Here is a 17,754-nt window from a genome sequence, read left to right as displayed (position 1 = left end):
TTCCCTCCACAGGAAATACATCCTGCAGGTGGCTGCTGGAAGGATTCATTTCCCTGCACAGTGCAGAATGAGAAAGAGTTACAGCAGAAAACAAGCTTCCTTCAGAACTGTGCCTTTATTTCCTATTCATGAATACAGTGCTCCAAAGTAAATCTCACTTTGTAAACAGTTTTCTTTATAGGACTGAAAGTACCCCGTGGAACTGAATGTAGATGGGGAGGGGGGAAAAACTATAAATCAACAGCCCAATGGACAGATTTCTTTGAGCATAGTAAATAAATCTGCATGTTTTCAAATTGTTTTACAATTGGAAAAGACACATGGTGCAGGTTCAAAGAATGGCCAGGAGAAACAACAGAGAATTTATTTCACTTTCTCCAGACAGAAACCAGCTGAAGATCCCACACAAACCCAGAGTGTGCTATCACAAATATCCTGTGCAACCTCAGTGACTTTAGGACCATTCCATGGGCTGGACACATTAGGATTCTATGTTTATTGCCAGGCTGGGTTTAGACTATTTAAATTCCCTGTCAGGATCAGTTATGGTCAAATCATTTCCCATAAAAAGAGAAATGGATCCGTAACGAGACTTAATGCTTTGTTGTTTGAAAAACCATTTCAACACACTATTAAAAACTCCAAGGACTCTAATTGAACTGGTTTTTTAAGGAGGAGACAATTAAAGTTTGCTGCGTAATTAATACATCACAGCCATTAATAACCCCTAAATGATCCCTAAATTTCATTTTATTCATTATGGACAAATTGGGCCAACTCATTGTACAGGAAATACTTTAAAACACTTGTCAGTGAAACATTCCTTCCACCATCCAGAGAGAAAAGCCTCCTAACAGCTCCCTGAAATTGTTGTCACTCATTAAAATCATCTTCAGACATTGTGTGCCTTCCCCAAGCCCTCTGAGCACCATCACGGGGCTGCTTTAGTCACCGCTCATCTCCGAGAGATATTCCCAGCTTTTATCAAGGAGCTTGTGTTTGTAAATAGGCAGCACAAAAAGCCACAGCTCATTTCCCCACTTTTGTGCTGAGCTGCTTCACGAGTCCCGGTCTCTTTTGAGGAGAATTTGCACATTCATGGGGTTTTATTTTAACGAGCTAAATCCTGCCATCCCTCGGGCTGCTGGAGGGATTCGGATCCCGGGGATTAATCAGGGAGTTTCAGAGGAGCCATTCACTGGGGGATGATCAAACTGCACAAACACGGCAGCAGATGGGGGCCAGGGAGGCTTCCAGGCCCTTCCCCGAGGAGCACAACACCAGCTCTGCCTCCTTTGCACATCCCACACTGGGAGCTGTGTCCACACCAGCTGGGAGTGGTGCCTGATCCTTGCAGGATCTCTGTCAGGACCCAGCACATCCCTCTGGCTGTCCAGGATGGCCCAGACCCCTGCCAGGGGGCTCAGAGACCCTGCAAGGAGCCCAAAACGCCTGTGGGTTTGGTTATGACCCGTGGAGCAAATTACCAACCTTGTGTGAACATCAGCAAGCCACAACAATTTAGGTAGAATATTAGTGAAGTTATCATGGGGTGGAAAAAGTAGATTTTGGGGTTTTTGGTGTGAGGGTTCAGGAGGCAAGATGGAGGGAACTGGGTGTGTCCAGCCTTTCTCCTTCTTCTTGGCCTCCATCTTCTGCTGTGATGGTGGCACTTTGGGATTGGTTTAGAGTAGAAGCTCACTGTCTAACATAGGTGATAGGTGTTGGAAAGGAATTGTGAACATTGTCTATGTAGTTTTTTAGTATAAAGACATAACACCACCCTGGGGGCAGGCAGAGTGCTTGGACTGTCTTACTGAGCTGACCTCGGCAGGACAGGAGAAAGAATTTTATAGATGAGATGCAATAAACAACCTTGAGACCGAGAAATGAAGAGCCCTGACTCCTTCTTCGACCACCAGGCTGGGAAAAGAGACTTTAGAACTTTTCTCAGGGTCACTCTGACTAGCTAGAGATCCCAAGAGACCTAAGCTCCTGGACTGGCTCCTTCTGGAGCCCCAGAGGTGGAGAATTCAAGGACAGTTTGGAAAACACTCCCAGGCACATGAAGGGATGCTTGGGAACCCTGTGATCCCTGTAGGTCCAGTCCAGGATATTCATAGAGACATGGAAGGGTTTGGAAGGGAATTTAAAGATCATTCAGTTCCATCCCCGGCCATGGGCAGGGACACCTTCCACTGTCCCAGGCTGCTTCCAGCCCTGTCCAGCCTGGCCTTGGGCACTGCCAGGGATCCAGGGGCAGCCACAGCTTCTCTGTGCCAGGGCCTCACCACCCTCACACCTTCCCAATATCAAACCTAAACCTGTTTTGTCAGTGTGAAGCCATTCTCCCTTGTCCTCTCACTCCAGACCCTTGTAAAAAGTCCTTTTCCATCTTTTTTCTGGCTCCTTCTGTGATGGTGTTCACAGGGGTCTTAGGATGAGAGAAGACGAGGATATGACTACATGTTTCAGAAGGCTCATTTACTATTTTATCATATATATTATATTAAAACTATACTAAAAGAATAGAGGAAAAGATTTCATCAGAAGGCTGGCTAAGAATAGAATAGACTCAAAAAGAATGATAAAGCTTCTGGCTCGGACAGAGAGTCTGAGCCAGCTGACTGTGATTGGCCATTAATTAGAAACAACCACATGAGACCAATCCCAGATGCACCTGTTGCATTCCACAGCAGCAGATAACCATTGTTTGCATTTTGTTCCTGAGGCCTCTCAGCTTCTCAGGAGGAGAAATCCTAAGGAAAGGATTTTCCATAGAAGTTGTCTGTGACAAACTCCTTCAGGCACTGGAAGGCCACAATTGGGTCACCCTGGAGCCTTCTGCTGTCGAGGTGAACAACCCCAGCTCTCCCAGCCTTTCCTCCCTTCCATCCCTCTGCTCAGCCTGGGGCCTCCTCTGGGCTCTCTCCAGCAGCCCCAGGTCCCTCCTGTGCTGGGATCTGCAGGTGGGCTCTCACCTGGGCACAGGGGCAGGATTCCCTCCCTCACCTGCTGCCCACGCTGGTTTGAATTTTGACATTTCAGAATCTGACAAATTTCTGTCACCTCAATGTTGGGGATGTTCTGTGGGCCTGCAGAGCCCGCGGCACTGGCAGCCCAACTGCTCCCAGCAGCAGGGTGAAGAATAAACCCCTAAAAGCTCCACAAGCTTATTGTTCCTCTGACATATCAGTGACATTCACAGCACCATAAACCTCCCTCATGTGAAATATTCAGCTCCTTAGCAGCAGTCAAACAGACATGCATCCTGCCTGGCACATCCGCATCGCCGAGCACTAATTTATTTCTTACAGCCCTCCTGGGTGCTGTATGTGCTGAGACAACTGCATTCCCAGAAATGGGCATAAATATCTGTATTTATTTTCTCATCATACTGGCTGGGGAGTTGGGGAGAGAGAGAGAGAGAGAGAGCCAGAATAAGAATCATACAGAGAAAATGGCCTGAGCGCACTTCCTCCAGCGGAGCACTCGACATTATTCCTCATCTGCTGTGCCACAGCTCAGAGTGGGCCCTAATTATGGATTTCCAACTGGCATTATGGTTATTATAGATTAGATGCTCGTCTGTAAAGACTGTCAAACCAATGAAATTTTCAGGTTTTGAGTAGCCTCCGGGGCAGGGCTCTGCAAGGCTTGCTTTCCTGAGCCGTTAGTTTTATTTATAGTCCAGGACTAAACAAGGCAGGAATTAAGGGAATGCTCCTCGCTGAAGGTAATGGCATGGAAATGCTGATGTAGGTCTGTGACAGCAGACAGCAGCAATAGCCTTGAGGAAATATTGGAAGTGTGGAGCTGAGCAGAGCGAGCAGCACCTCAAGGCTGCTTTTTGTCACTCTGACAGGACAGAGTTGTAAATAACCCCCCCACGCTCTGCACTCAATTATCAGTAATTTAGGGGCTCCCAGGATGCACAGGAAAACACAGCTCTCACCTCGGGTTCTCACCAAAATCTCTGGCATGAGTTGCTTTCTCACCTGGTTTGGGCTGCAGAGGCTTTGGAGCATTGAAGCACAGCTTCAGGTTGGCACTTTCCAGGTTCCAGCTTTCCCACCATAGCTCCTAGGAACAGCATGAGGTTTCAATGAATCAGCCAGTCTTGAGCTGAAATTACAGACATAAATAAAGAAAGATATAAATTTTTATCATATACATGTGTTCTGTGAAAGTTCCCCTTTTTAAGGCAAACAGAACTTGCAGGTCCACATGGGTTTGATGCTGGTCACTGAGAAAGAGAAGAAAAAAGAGAAGCTGTGGATGCTCCATCCCTGGAAGGGGTCAAGGCCAGTTTGGATGGAACTTGGAGAAACCTGGGATAGTGGAAGTGTTCCTGCCCACAGCAGGGTATGGAATGGGATGGGCTTTAAGGATTTGGGATTTGGTCACACCTGGCCAGTCCCAGAACCTTGGGATGGATGTGTAAAAAAAGGAACAGATTCCCACTGATCCATGGGACAATGGATCCATCCTGCTCTCTGTGACTTGCTTTCAGAGAGCAAAAATGCAGCAAAATGGAGCAAAAATGCATCACAAATTTTAAGGCAGGACACTGATCCCGACCCCCTTTCCCTCCTCCAGCCTGAACAGACAATTGCTCCCCATTGCTGCAATTACCCTCATAAAAGATGCACAAATAAACCAGTCTCAAAGAAATTAATCCGGTCACACCTTACTACTTCACGGGAGTGTTTTATCTGCACTGGCTTAAGCACAATTATTGTTTCCAATAGGTCGAGCTGGGTTTTGAGCAGAGCTGCCATAAAAGTGCTGCCTGCTGACAAATCAAAGGTAAAGCAGGAACTGCTGCAAAGGCAGCACTGAACAGGCTCCCAGCATGTTCTTATCAGATCGTGGCTGCAGGGACTCCAACAGGTACAGAAATCATATAAATATCTCATAATAGCTGTTACCAGCCAAGCACAATGACACCCTGATCTCAAGGAGAGTCAGATCTTCATCTCTAGGACAGAAATCTCTCCCCCAAAGAGGTGTGGATGCTTTCCATGCCCAGCAGGATGTCAGCACTCACACAGAGCTCTGTGAAAGCCAAGGAATGTCCAGTGGAGCCTTTCAGGGCTGAAATTCTTTCCACTGCTGTTTAGCCATTGATTGGAGAGAGACAAACTGAACCAGGCAGCAGAATTTGTGTCTCCCCAAGGAGTCCCAGTGGCAGGATTGTGTCAGATACAGGTGGGCATGGCCCAGCTCCAATCAGGGAAAACAGATGGCTGCCTTTGTCACCAATGGGGATTTAAATGAGAATTTGCCTGATAGAAATAGGAAGCAGAAATAATCCCTAACAAAACTCTTATCTCTAATTTCCCAGTTTGCTTTTAGGGAGAAAAAAGGGCGAGTCAGTGAAGTGATGCCAGCTGAAAAGTGGCAGTGTTCAATGGCTTGGTAGGAAGGAAAATACATTGATCTTCACCAAAATAGAGACCTTTAGTCCTGCTTCATGTGCAGAATACAAACAGAACTTAGTCTGTCTACAACAATATTTTACAGAGTGCAAGAGTGTTTTGGTGTCTGTAGATTATCATTGACTTCCTACTCCCCATGCCAAATAAAGCTTTGCTGTAAGTGTCCAAAAATAAAGAAAAAAATATATCAGAACAAGCATTTGGAGGATGCAGTTTGAATGAGGTGAAGTTTAGACCCAGCTCTCTGCTGAAAACAACATAATGGTGAGCATTATTCTTGGTTCACTGCAAACATCCCTGATCCAGGGGTTCAGAGGGAGTTTTGGCTGCTCAGGAGCCATAATTCCTGTGCAGGCTCGTGTGGACAGCAGCAGTTTGTTCCCATCCCTGGGAGTTATTCCATAAACCCAGTAAACACTCTAAACACACACTGCAAAGCACAGAGAGAGGCAGCACACACCTCTGGGGCTAAAGGCTTTTCCCTCCCAATGGTGTTTCCCTTCCTGAATTTCAGTCCTAAAAGGCAAAGATATTTGTTTGGAGAGTTTGAAAATAGACAAGAGCACAAAAGCAATTTATTATTTTTTACTCCTCCTCTCACAACTGCAGTGCAAGTCTTCTCCTTAGCCAGAGCGACATCTGCATTCCTGAAAATTCAAAGTTTACAAATAGAATGTTTGGAAATTATGCCTCAATGTTTTTCATAATAATGGCATAAAAACCTAGCAGAGAAGTGCCCTTTATCATTTCAGTGCTGTGATGATCCTGAGCCATTTTAAAATGCCCTTTCTTGTCTACTGCAAAGCAGAGAGAACAAAGCCTCTGCAAGTCAATATTGGTCAATCAGTGCAGTAAACACCTGAACGTGGACAGAGCCATGGATTGAAACGGGATTTATCGAGGACAGCTGCTGCCTTAATTTGCAAGAGATGTGGGAAGGCATTTCCTCAGTGTGCTGCAGCTTTTAGAGCAATTTAGTGATGTGCAGCCAGACCCCAATCTCCTTCCTGCACCAGGTTCCCAACCAGCCAAGGGAGTTAGTCAGCTTGGAGGAAATCAGGCTTTGGTAGATTTTTATATCTCAAAAAAAAAACCAAAATCCTGAATCAAACAATACATTTCAGCAATTTATCTTTGCCCGCTTTTTCTTATAACATGTACCTGTACCAGCACGTCACACTTTTCATCCTCTTTAGTGCCAGTGGATCTGCTCTTTCCAACATCAACTTTATGAAATCAAACTGCTAATTAAGAAACCAAAAAAGAAGAAAGTAGCATAGGCAGAGCAGAAAAATGCTCTGTTGTATTCAGAGTTAATATAGCAAAAAATAAAGCATATATATATAGGCAAAGAAAAATCAGGTGATAAATCAGTAGCTCCTGTGGCCACATCACACCCCTCTCACTATGGATTTTTTATCTGTATGACAGTTTCCCCAGCACTGGTCCAACATCAAGCTGAAACCCAATAAAAATAAAGCCTGTACCTTGCTCTACACCAATATTTGCTTTTCCTAGGCTGTTTTTTGGTTAATTTACAGTCTGGCTCCCGCAGATTAAAACAGCTTTTGAAAAGATGCAGTTTGGGGGAAACACTGGTAGCACATCTCATTTAAATGCAGTCTAATTCATGCAGTGATAATTTAAATTGACAGCACTTGGAGATAGGAGGTGTTTGCCATTATAAGCTGGAATGCATTTCACCTGCTGGAATTCCAGCATATGCATATTTCATGGCATGAATCGATTTCAAAGGTGTTGCATGTGTTTGTTTTATGTCTGTGAGGTTCAGGGAGGCTCCATCTTCAAGTTTTATTTACAGGACAGGAAAACTGAGATAAGGAATTCCCTTGCTGCTCCTTCCCTGCTGGATTCACTCAACCTCAGCTTTCTGGCCAGAAATGTAAAATTCTGACTGTTCTCAAGATTTGAACTTCCAGATTATTCTTTGAAGAGCCTCACCATTGCACCTGCTTTTTCATTATTATTTAAAGCAGGGTTATGGTTTTGTAATGAGCTTTTTCAAAGTGGAAATGGAAAGCAGGTACAGTACTCAGAAGACCTGATGAGACCTAATGTTCTAAGGCAGAACTTTTGTATTTAGACAAGCCCTAATGGAGCACTAAGAGAAGCCTCTTTTCCAGGAAATGCATATTATTATTACCATTTATTAGCGCTTCTCTGAAATAACCTTCCTGTGAGAGCACTTCTAATTAGACAAAGCCAAGAGCTTAATTCACATTAACCTCAGCTGCAGCCTCCTGGATAATGGGGGAAGGCAGAAGGGCTCAGGCTGGATCTTTGTACAGCAAAGCAAGAGAACAGAACATTTAAAAAGAATTTTCATTAGGGAGAGAGGTTCCTGCCTGTGAGGCACATCCAGAAGCAGAAATGCATTACAAACCTGTTAATTGTTATTTATTTTTTAACCCAGCAGCACCTGGCTGCACACGGGCAAGGGAAGCACCACCACAGATCCCACTGCAAAACCTTCCTCAGGCAGGGATAAATGTCTGATTCCAGGTCTCCAGCTGAGGATTCTCCCCTAAATCTCCTGCTGGGATTTCCAAGAGTCTCAGACAATGTAGGGTTTGGTGGGCACTGCCAAAAAGGGCAGAAAAGCTTTTGTCAGGTTTCTGACACAGCCTCTCTTGTTTAGCTGGAAATAATTGAGTTAAAACCAGCAGGATTTCTACCATATGTTGCCCGGTCCTTGAATCAAGGATTACAGATCGAGGGTTTTGTGAGTGACTTGTGGTTTAGGTGGGTGATAAAACCAAACTCCATTTCCCCACCAGCATCACAACCTCAGCATTTTCCTGAGCAAGGCAGGGTGAAACAATTCCCTGTGGTCTGACCATTTTGTACCAGTGTGGGTGAAACTGTGAGACAGGAAAATGCCTTGCAGGGCTCAAGGAGAAGGATGGGCTTCCCCACAGCAACTCTGCCTTGATACATCTTCATTAAAATCATCTCATACATTTGTGCTCTAACCTGGGAAAGGCTGAGAGCTGAAATGCACATCACGGAGCACTCAGCATTGATTTTTTATTTTTCTCCCCCACCTTTTCAATTCTTTGGGAAGATTTCTGATCCCACAGTGGTGGAGCTTCCAAGGGGGCAGCTGGGTTACTGCTTTGTACCACAGGTGCAGCCCCTGGAAAATGGAATTTAAGGAGGGTGAGGAGACAGCAGCTGAATTGAGAATTCACTGATAAGATCACAGTTAAAAATAAGGAGAAGTTTAATTAAAAATCCACCTTCACTGGGTTTTTTCCCCATGTTTTGGCCCCAGGACAATAAACTCCTGTTGTTTGCAGCAAGCTCCCATCAGAGGGCTGGGTTTGCTGCTGGCATTCAGTCCAAAGCCAAGGAACCACCAGCGGAACGTGGCATTTCTGACTGCACCATCACAGCCGTGATCCTGGGTTTATAAATGAGAACTGACGGGCTCTGGAGGCTCAAGAGCATCCCTGGAAATGCCCAGAACCAGCAGGATGGGGCTTGGAGCAGCCTGGGACAGTGGAAATGTCCCTGTGATGGATGGCACTGGATGAGCTCCAAGGTCCCTCCCAACCCAAACCTCCCGTGGATCTGTCCTTACCTCCCAAATTCTCTTCCCAAAAGCTTCTCACTGTCTCTTTGGGCTTTAAAAACCAAATTTAAATGTTGTATTTCCTCCCAGTGCCAGCGACACCTGAGAATTTATGCCGAGGTTTGCAGCCAGGACATAAAACAAAACTGCTGAAGCCTCACAGCACAAACCAACACTGCTCTTATCATTTAAAGCTGTAAATATGACACTGATCTATTCTAGCAAAATCTGGTCAAAGCCATCAGAAATCTCTTCTTGTATCCTTGGAAAAATTCATTGAAGTGAGGCAGCATGATGCTGCCCTTTAGAAATTCTTATTTAATTACTGAAGCCCATTTGAGAAGCAATACACTTCATACTTCCCCAATTACAAAGTCTGATTCTGCCATTAAAAAAAATCTCAAGCAGAGCCAAAACTAAGCTCTGATTATAATTAAATTTCCTTTTTACATGAATGTTGGTATTTTCTAATGCATTCTGAGCTCTCTGCTGATTATTGAAGGATACTGAGAGGGTACAGGGTGCTCAAAAGCAAAAAGAAGATGAAAAAGAAGAGAAAATATTATTTGATCTACTAAGGAATCATGCCCTTTTGCAAAAATATGCTGGGAAAGTTATGGGGAAAAAAAGTTATTAAAAAAAATAATGGGAGCTATGATATTATCCCTAATTTCAGAAGGTCTAATATATATATCTATATAGATATAAATTTTTATGAGCAACTAGCAGAATCAAGAGCATTGAAAAGGAGAATTGCACAAACATGAATAACAAATAATATATAATATAAACAATATAAACAATAATATATAATATATATTTATATATTATAGATTCTATATATATAAAATCTATATAAAAGTATAATATATAATATATAAAAATATATCATATATAATATACAATATATAATATATATTTTATATGTTTATATATAGTATATTTATATATAACATAAATATATATAATAAAATTAATTATCTCATAATAAAAATATAAAATATATCAATATATAATACAAATATATAATATATAGTATAATATATAATATATAATATATAATATATAATATATAATATATATATTATATGTTATGTTATATATTATATATTTATATCATATACATGTAATTATATATATATCTATATATATATATATACATACACACATATTTTTAATATATATACAAAAATAATTTAAAAATATTCCAAGGCAAAGTAAAGCAAGAGCAAAGACAAGAGGGAAACCAAGGGGAAATGTTGGTTCTTTGGAGAAAGATTTCAGCAGCGCCAAGGCCAGAATGTTCAATCCATTATTTAATTAGTCCTATTAAAGATGTCAAGCAGGGAGTTACCAGCAAGGACAGGAGGGTGAGGGCCGTGCCTGGACCATAATGGGAGCAGACAGATGTTTGCAGAGCCTGAGCACTGAACCTCAAACCCCAACAGCTCTTTGAGGCACCATGGAAAACAGCCCAGGAGCAGGAAATTGAAAAAGGCAATTGTTCTCCCTGCCTGCCAGCAAAGGGAGGACAGAACAAGATGACAGCATTATTTCCATCCAGGAAAAAATAAAAGCAATCAGGAATAACATAATGGTGTTAGTGGGCTGCCAGCAGAGGAGGTGAGCAGGACACCCTGAGCAAGGACAGAGCTCCTGCACAGCCACAGCCAGAGCAGCACTGGGAAATCTGGGCTCTGGGCAGAAATGAGCTCTGACAAAATCCAGCTCTGAGTCCACCAAAGGGTGCTGTTGAACATGCCCAACTCAACAGGCACTGCTCAGTTCAGGAAAACCAGCATCTCAAATTGGAATGTTAAACAGCAGAGGGGAAAATAAAACACAGGACAGGGAATATCAAAACCCAATAGAGCAGTGAGGGTGAAAAATGCCCATTTGCAGCCCAGAAAGCACAAGTTTCACAGGTACCTGCCCTAGATGTGTTTATCATCTTCACAGCCATGGTTCCAGATACTAAAAAGCAAAAATAGCTTTAGTAATAAAAAACACAGGCCACAGAGCAAGAAAATAGGTTTAAATCTCGATACTAAGAACTATAAACCTCTGAGGGAAATAAATCTGTAATCTAAATCACATCCATTTATAGATGGGAGACAGATTTGCTCTATAGAAGGAGCTGATTCATCTAAATAAACTACCAGGCTTGTATTTACAGCTCTGCTGAGATGACTCTGTTCTCCTTCACGTGGGTATTACTTGATTACCAGCTTTCTTGGAGCAATATTTCATTTCAGAAAAATGAACTGAAAGTCCAACATTTCATGTCAAAGCTGGGATGCTCATTCCAGCCAGGATTAGCTGTGGTGTTTGACGGTGATATTTAATGGTGGCATTCCCAAACCACCACGAAGCAACATCTTACCTGGTTCCTCTCTGAGTTGTGGGTTCATGGGATGGTTTGGGTTGGAAAGGACCTTAAGGAACATCTCATTCTACCTCTGCCATGGCAGGGACACCTTCCACTGTCCCAGGCTGCTCCAACCCCAATGTCCAGCCTGGCCTTGGGCACTGCCAGGGATCCAGGGGCAGCCACAGCTGCTCTGGGAGCTCCATCCCAGCCCTGCCCTCCCTCACAGAGAACAATTCTGTGACCGTGTTCACAGGGGTCTCAGGATGAGGGAAGAGATGAGAATGTTGACTCCATGTTTCAGAAGGCTTGATTTATTACTTTATCATATATATTACATTAAACTATACTGAAAGAATAGAAGAAAGGATTTCACCAGAAGGCTGGCTAAGGATAGAATAGCAAAGAATGATAACAAATGTTTGTGGCTCAGGCTCTCTGTCCAAGCCAGCTGACTGTGATTGGCCATTAATCAGAAACAACCACATGAGCCCAATCCCAGATGCACCTGTTGCATCCCACAGCAGCAGATAACCATTGTTTGCATTTTGTTCCTGAGGCTTTTCAGCTTCTCAGGGGGAAAAATCCCAAGGAAATGATTTTTCATAAAAGATGTCTGTGACACCAGGGATGTTCTCAGCCAGGCTGGACAGGGCTTGGAGCACCTGGCACAGTGGAAGGTGTCCCGGCCATGGCAGGGGTGGCACTGGGTGAGCTTTAAGGTCCCTTTGAACCCAATCCATTCTATGATTTATGATCATGAGATAATTTCCTGTTAAGTTTAGGGCTTGCTTCTTTTCACCCCTCTGACATCTCTGAAATCCTTTCCAGTGACACACTTTCAATCTCTATTTTTTTTTTGTTTTCCAGGGGAATTCAGAAGAAGATCAATTTGCCTTTTCCCCTTAGCTGCTTCAGAATGGAGTTACCCAGGACCCAAGCAGGGCTTTGCCTCTGACCCTGCTGCAAGTTCCCTGCTCCATTTGCAGCAGCATCAGCTCATTATTAGGGGAGATGAAGGGGCACCTCTGAGCTTCATTAGCACAGAGAGAAGAATGGGATTTCAGATCTCTGGGAAGAAACCAGCAGTCTTCTGGGTGCACAGCTGATGCTGAGTGCCCCCAGTCCTCAACACCTGTGGACATAACAAAGAAATCACCAATTATCTCCAGGTCTTGCCTCAGAATGGGATTCAGGAGCAAATAGCTCACACAGCAGAAGGTCTGCCTTGCTTATTATTTTCCTCATTTGCAACTAAACACATTTTGGTTGGCTCTATAAAGAGTTGTTATTTGTTTTGTGTCAACAGTCAGGGTCCTGCTGTACCATTATTCATTGCATAAACACACATTTATTCCAGCAGTACCCTGCTCCTACTCCAGCACATTTTATTCTCTGGCTTTCAGATTCCTTTACAAAAGAAGAAAGGAGCTGCAGGGATGTTTGTGCCTTGCAACACTTGTGCATCTCAGCTCATCAATCACACTCGTTTCCTTGCCCACAGTCTGTGCCTTTCTCACGTGATGTGTCTGCATTAAAACCTATTTTTTTTTTTTTTTTTTTTTTTATAATCAGGTGAATCAGAGGCAGTAGAGCCTCTATTGTGTCTGTGGCTCATAGACTCAGAAGGAAATCAGAAAAATCAGAATTATCAGCGAGGAGCTGGAGCATCAGCACTGGCACAGACCTGAATTTTGGAAAGGTCTCCAAAGAGCTGGATCTGTGCAGCCCCTGAGGAGGAGATCCAGGAAAAATCCCCTGTGGGATCACCCAGGGGTGGTGCAGGAGGCTCAGGTGGGAATTTCGTGGTCTGTGTGCACAGACAGGGACAGACAGACTGGTGTTTACTGGGTGTGCTGTGAGGAGCTCTCAGGGAGCTGCTGGAGCAGAGGGAATCCTGCAGGGGTGGGCTGGGATCTGTGCAGCACTCCTGGAACATTCCTGCAGCACTCCTGGAACATTCCTGCAGCACTCCCTAGGCTGGCAGGGATCAATAACTGGGATTAGACAAGGAATAAACCTGCAATCACAGAAATCAAACAGGGTTTGCCACTCACCTTTCCTGTATCACATTCTGTTGTCCAGAGAGACAGAGATTTTACCTTACCCCATTTCTCATTAAATGAGTGGACGATATCTTTCATCTATTATATAAATGCAACCACTTTTTACAGTGGTAATAATATGTAATTTTATTTCTTTTAATTCTACCTTCATTTATGTGTAATTTCACCCAGCTTGTTTTCCAGGCTCCATCTTCTCTTTTCTTTCAAGCTGATTTATCAGATGAAATCACAGCCACCCTCTAACTGAGGCAATAATTCACTCTGATGGCTGACACAGACACAGGTGAAAAAATATTGGCACAACACCACAAAGTCATCTTAATAAATCATGGTAAATTAGGAGGGAGAACTAATTTTCAAGCTTTTAGCATAACAATTAAGATGAGATAGAGGAGAGTGGAAAGCAAGAGCTCAGGGCCAGGTTGGATGAAGCTCTGGATGGTTGGATGGTCTGGTGGAAGGTGTCCCTGTCCATGGCAGGGTGAAAGTAGGGGATATTTAAGTAATTTCCAACCCAAACCATTCTGTGATTCTGTGTAATTCCCTGGGCAATCCTGAAAACCAATTTTTGTAAAGAAGGCTCTCTGCACAGCAGCAGGAGTGCATTAATATCCTCGGCTGCACTTGAAATGGAGGCATTTAAGGAAGAACTACATGCAACCATAAAGCAGTTCAAGAAATGTGATCCTTACAGAAGCAGGCACATAACTTTAACAGATATTAAACCTCACTGCAGGCTGGCAGCAAGGCCATGGAGGAATCTGCCCATGGTGAAGTGCATTTAGTGGGAATTACACCTGGGGATGTTGGATCCTGGGAGCTCCTGCTCCAGTGCTCCTGCTCCAATGCCAAACAGCTCAGGTGGTGAAATCTGTTCTTGGAGAGCTGCCAGGGATTCTTGCAGGATTTGGGTGCAAGGACATGAATTTGACAATGCCCTGGCTAGTGGGTGCTCAGAACTGGGGGGAGCCCAGTGGCACCAGCACTCCAAGGTGTGGGAGCTCCTCTGTTCCCTAATTTTGGCTCTTACAACAAACATTTCTTATTCTCCCACAAAGGCACAGCTGTTCTATGGATGATCACAACAGGTTAAAAATGCACAACTTTCCACTCAAAAGCCAAGTGCCTTTGTAATTTTTGCTCTGCAGTCTGTACAGAAAGACAAATAAGGAAGGGTTGGAGCCTGATTGTTGCTCCAGGACTCAAATCTGCAAGGCTGTAAGAGGCATTTATGAGAAGTGGTTCATGAGCTTGGTAATTTGCAGTTTGTTACAAAGACAAATTCGTTTCTGACTAAATTGTATTGTAAGTCAGGCTCCTCAGGGAACATCTGACTAAAAGGTGATGTTAAAGTAATTTCCATAACATCAAACTATGAGAAAAATTATAAACTTCATAGAGGAGAAAAGTGGGGGAAAGGAGCAGGAGCTGAGATGGAACAAATTCCTTCATGGAAGTGCTGAGAACACTCAGAAAATGCTGAGAAACCTGCAGTGCTGAAGCTGCTTGGGAACAAGCACAGCCTTGGGTTTTCAGCTGTTTGACAGTGACTGCCTTCATCCCTGAGCCATTTCTCACAGCATCCAGACACCCTGCAAAGCTCTCCGGGCTCCTGGCAGGGACAGCAGCTCAGCCCCTGATTGGGAAATTCCCCAGGGGGATCTGCCCCCAGAGATTTCTCATCTCAAGCAAGGCAAAAAGCAAATCTCTCAGGTCAGGAGAGGATTGGACCTGCCAGGGCTCCAGCAACCAGAACTGCCTCTGAGTAATGGCATACTCAGGGGGAAGGAGCATTTCATCCATTGCTCTCCCAAAAGGGAGCCCCAGCAGTGAGCACAGCTCAGACCAGACAGCAAGAGCTGATTTGGGGTGGTTTGGGTTGGGAGGGTCCTTAAAGATCACACAGTGCTAGCCTTGCCATGGCAGGGACACCTTCCACTGTCCCAGGTGCTCCAGCCCTGTCCAGCCTGGCCTTGGGCACTGCCAGGGATCCAGGGGCAGCCCCAGCTGCTCTGGGAATCCCATCCCAGCCAGCAATTCCCAATTCCCAATCTCCCACCCAATCTCCCTCACCTGCCCACGCCGATTTGGGCTTGAAGAGGAAAACCTTGACTTGTCAGCCTTGGCGTTTCCAACCAGGGCATTTATCAAACTGCAGTCGCAACTGCAGCACAGAGATCCCATCTTACAGCAATCCTCACCCTGCAGATTGAAATCTGCACTTTAATGTTTTAATGTCACTGCTGTGGTTGGTTTCCCTAAGGAGGCAGAGGGGGCTGCAGGAGCTCAGTGTGCCCAGCTTGGGTGGGACAGAGCCTGGGAGTCACTGCAGGCAGCAAGCACAAACAGAAAAACCCTGTTTGGTGTGTTACAATGGTTCTGAACGTGAGGAATGCATGCAGCAAGGATGAGAATTCACCCTGAATATTTGAAACAGCTCAAACACTGAATTCATGCTCATGTGCCAAGGGAAAGGATAAATGACAGCAGAGAGTTCCTTTTCCTCCGGTAATTCCCATCACCTCATGATTCAGTGATAAATTCCCTTCCACCTCTGCATTTCATGCAGGTCATGCACAGACACAGCACCAGAACAAACCTCCACAGCCTCTGATGTTGGGAGCAGCAAAATACAGAGTCCTCCCCAAAAGTTAATCATCTCTCACTCGGCTCCAACATCAACTGGATATTTTCTTGCTGTTTGGTAATTTCAATTTTCTTCTTACAGTTCCCACTGGACAGCTGGAGCACTGACAAGCTGCTCTAATAAGAATTGCCCACCTAAATTATTCAGGGCCAGTTTATATTTATATATATAACTGTACTAGTGCTGGACTTTTACCTGGCTACATTTTCCTCATACCCTTTATTACCCAAAAATGTAAATGAATGCAATCACAACCTCCTTCAGCCTAGGAAAGACTTACCAAAAAAATATTTATGTTTAAAAATAATACAAGAAAAAAGGGCAAGAAAATAATTTATATTTATATTTTTATATATTTATATCCTAAAAATATAGAATGTTATTATTATATAATATACACTATGCTGTATAATATATATTATACTGTATTATATCATACTATTTATATTATATCATATATCATATCATACTATTTATATTATATCATACTATATTTAATGTTATATATAATGTATTAAAAAAATCTTCAAGCTGAATTAGGAGTTTTCCTCTGCTAGAGATGTTTTAAATCAGATTTAAAGAACTAAAAACCAATGCCTAAAAGTTAATCGTTTTTTAAAAAGGGATAAAACCTTCTTCTGCAAATGTTGAGCTAAGTAATCTTGATTTTTTTATTAATCTTCTCCCCATACACACACTTCTGTTTCTCTAGTTAACTACAAGCTTTGATCCATTTTTAGAGCTAGATGCAATCTGTCCAGAGTCACATTTTTTATTCCAAAAGAATTTTGTGCTGAAGAAGCTCACCAAGAGTGAAGCTTCAATTGATCCCTACATTACACCAGCACTCCCCCAGGTCCCAGCCCCTTCCAAGCAATCCACAATTTCCAGGATGCCTGTAGGGGGAGGAAGGGAATTGCTGCTGTAATGCACACACACAAAATGAGTTTATTTTACCCAGGTGCTTCAGCATTTGCTGCACTTTGTCCCTCAGCCCTGACTCCTGCAGCCAAACCTGTCACTCAGAAAAAGTGAGAAAAGCCCAGACACCCCCCCCTGCCACACACACAGAGCCCTAAAATAAATAAAAAATAAATTGCAGCAGTCGAGGAGGGCAGAAGCAGATGGGTGGCCCCAGCAGTGCCCAGCTGAGGCGTGTGATGGGCACAGAATAAATATTTCCAGTGGCTCAGCAGCCTTTAAACCTCCTGCCTTGGGTGGAGATAAGCCCCAGGTATTTATAGACCTGATCTCATCTCCTGTCCTGAGTCACACAAGGGTTCCCAAGGACTCCCATCCCAGCTTTGAGCCATTTGGGCTCCTTTTCCCAGCAGAACGCAGAATTCTTCCAGGAAAAGGAGGATTTCCCTGTGCCAGGAGCTGCGGGCATGGCAGCTCGAGCCCACAATCCCATCAGCTCCTGGCCCCAGCAGCTCCCCTTTTATCCGCCCCAAATGTTGGAGGGGAGATTCACAATCTCTCTTCTGAGCTTGAATAGATTTTGAACGAGCCAAGGGCTTAATCTCTCGTCACAAAAAGATTAATCAGGGTCCTTGATCTCGTTAGCAGCACTTCTCTGGCTCCCACTGCGGTCACGACGATCCTGTGGAGCAGGGGGAGAGCCACAGGTCCACTGT

Source organism: Ammospiza caudacuta, chromosome 11 (genome assembly GCF_027887145.1).
Source record: "Ammospiza caudacuta isolate bAmmCau1 chromosome 11, bAmmCau1.pri, whole genome shotgun sequence".
Taxonomy (NCBI): Eukaryota; Metazoa; Chordata; class Aves; order Passeriformes; family Passerellidae; genus Ammospiza; species Ammospiza caudacuta.
The sequence above is the reverse complement of the archived record's forward strand: the minus strand, read 5'-3'. Positions refer to the sequence as shown.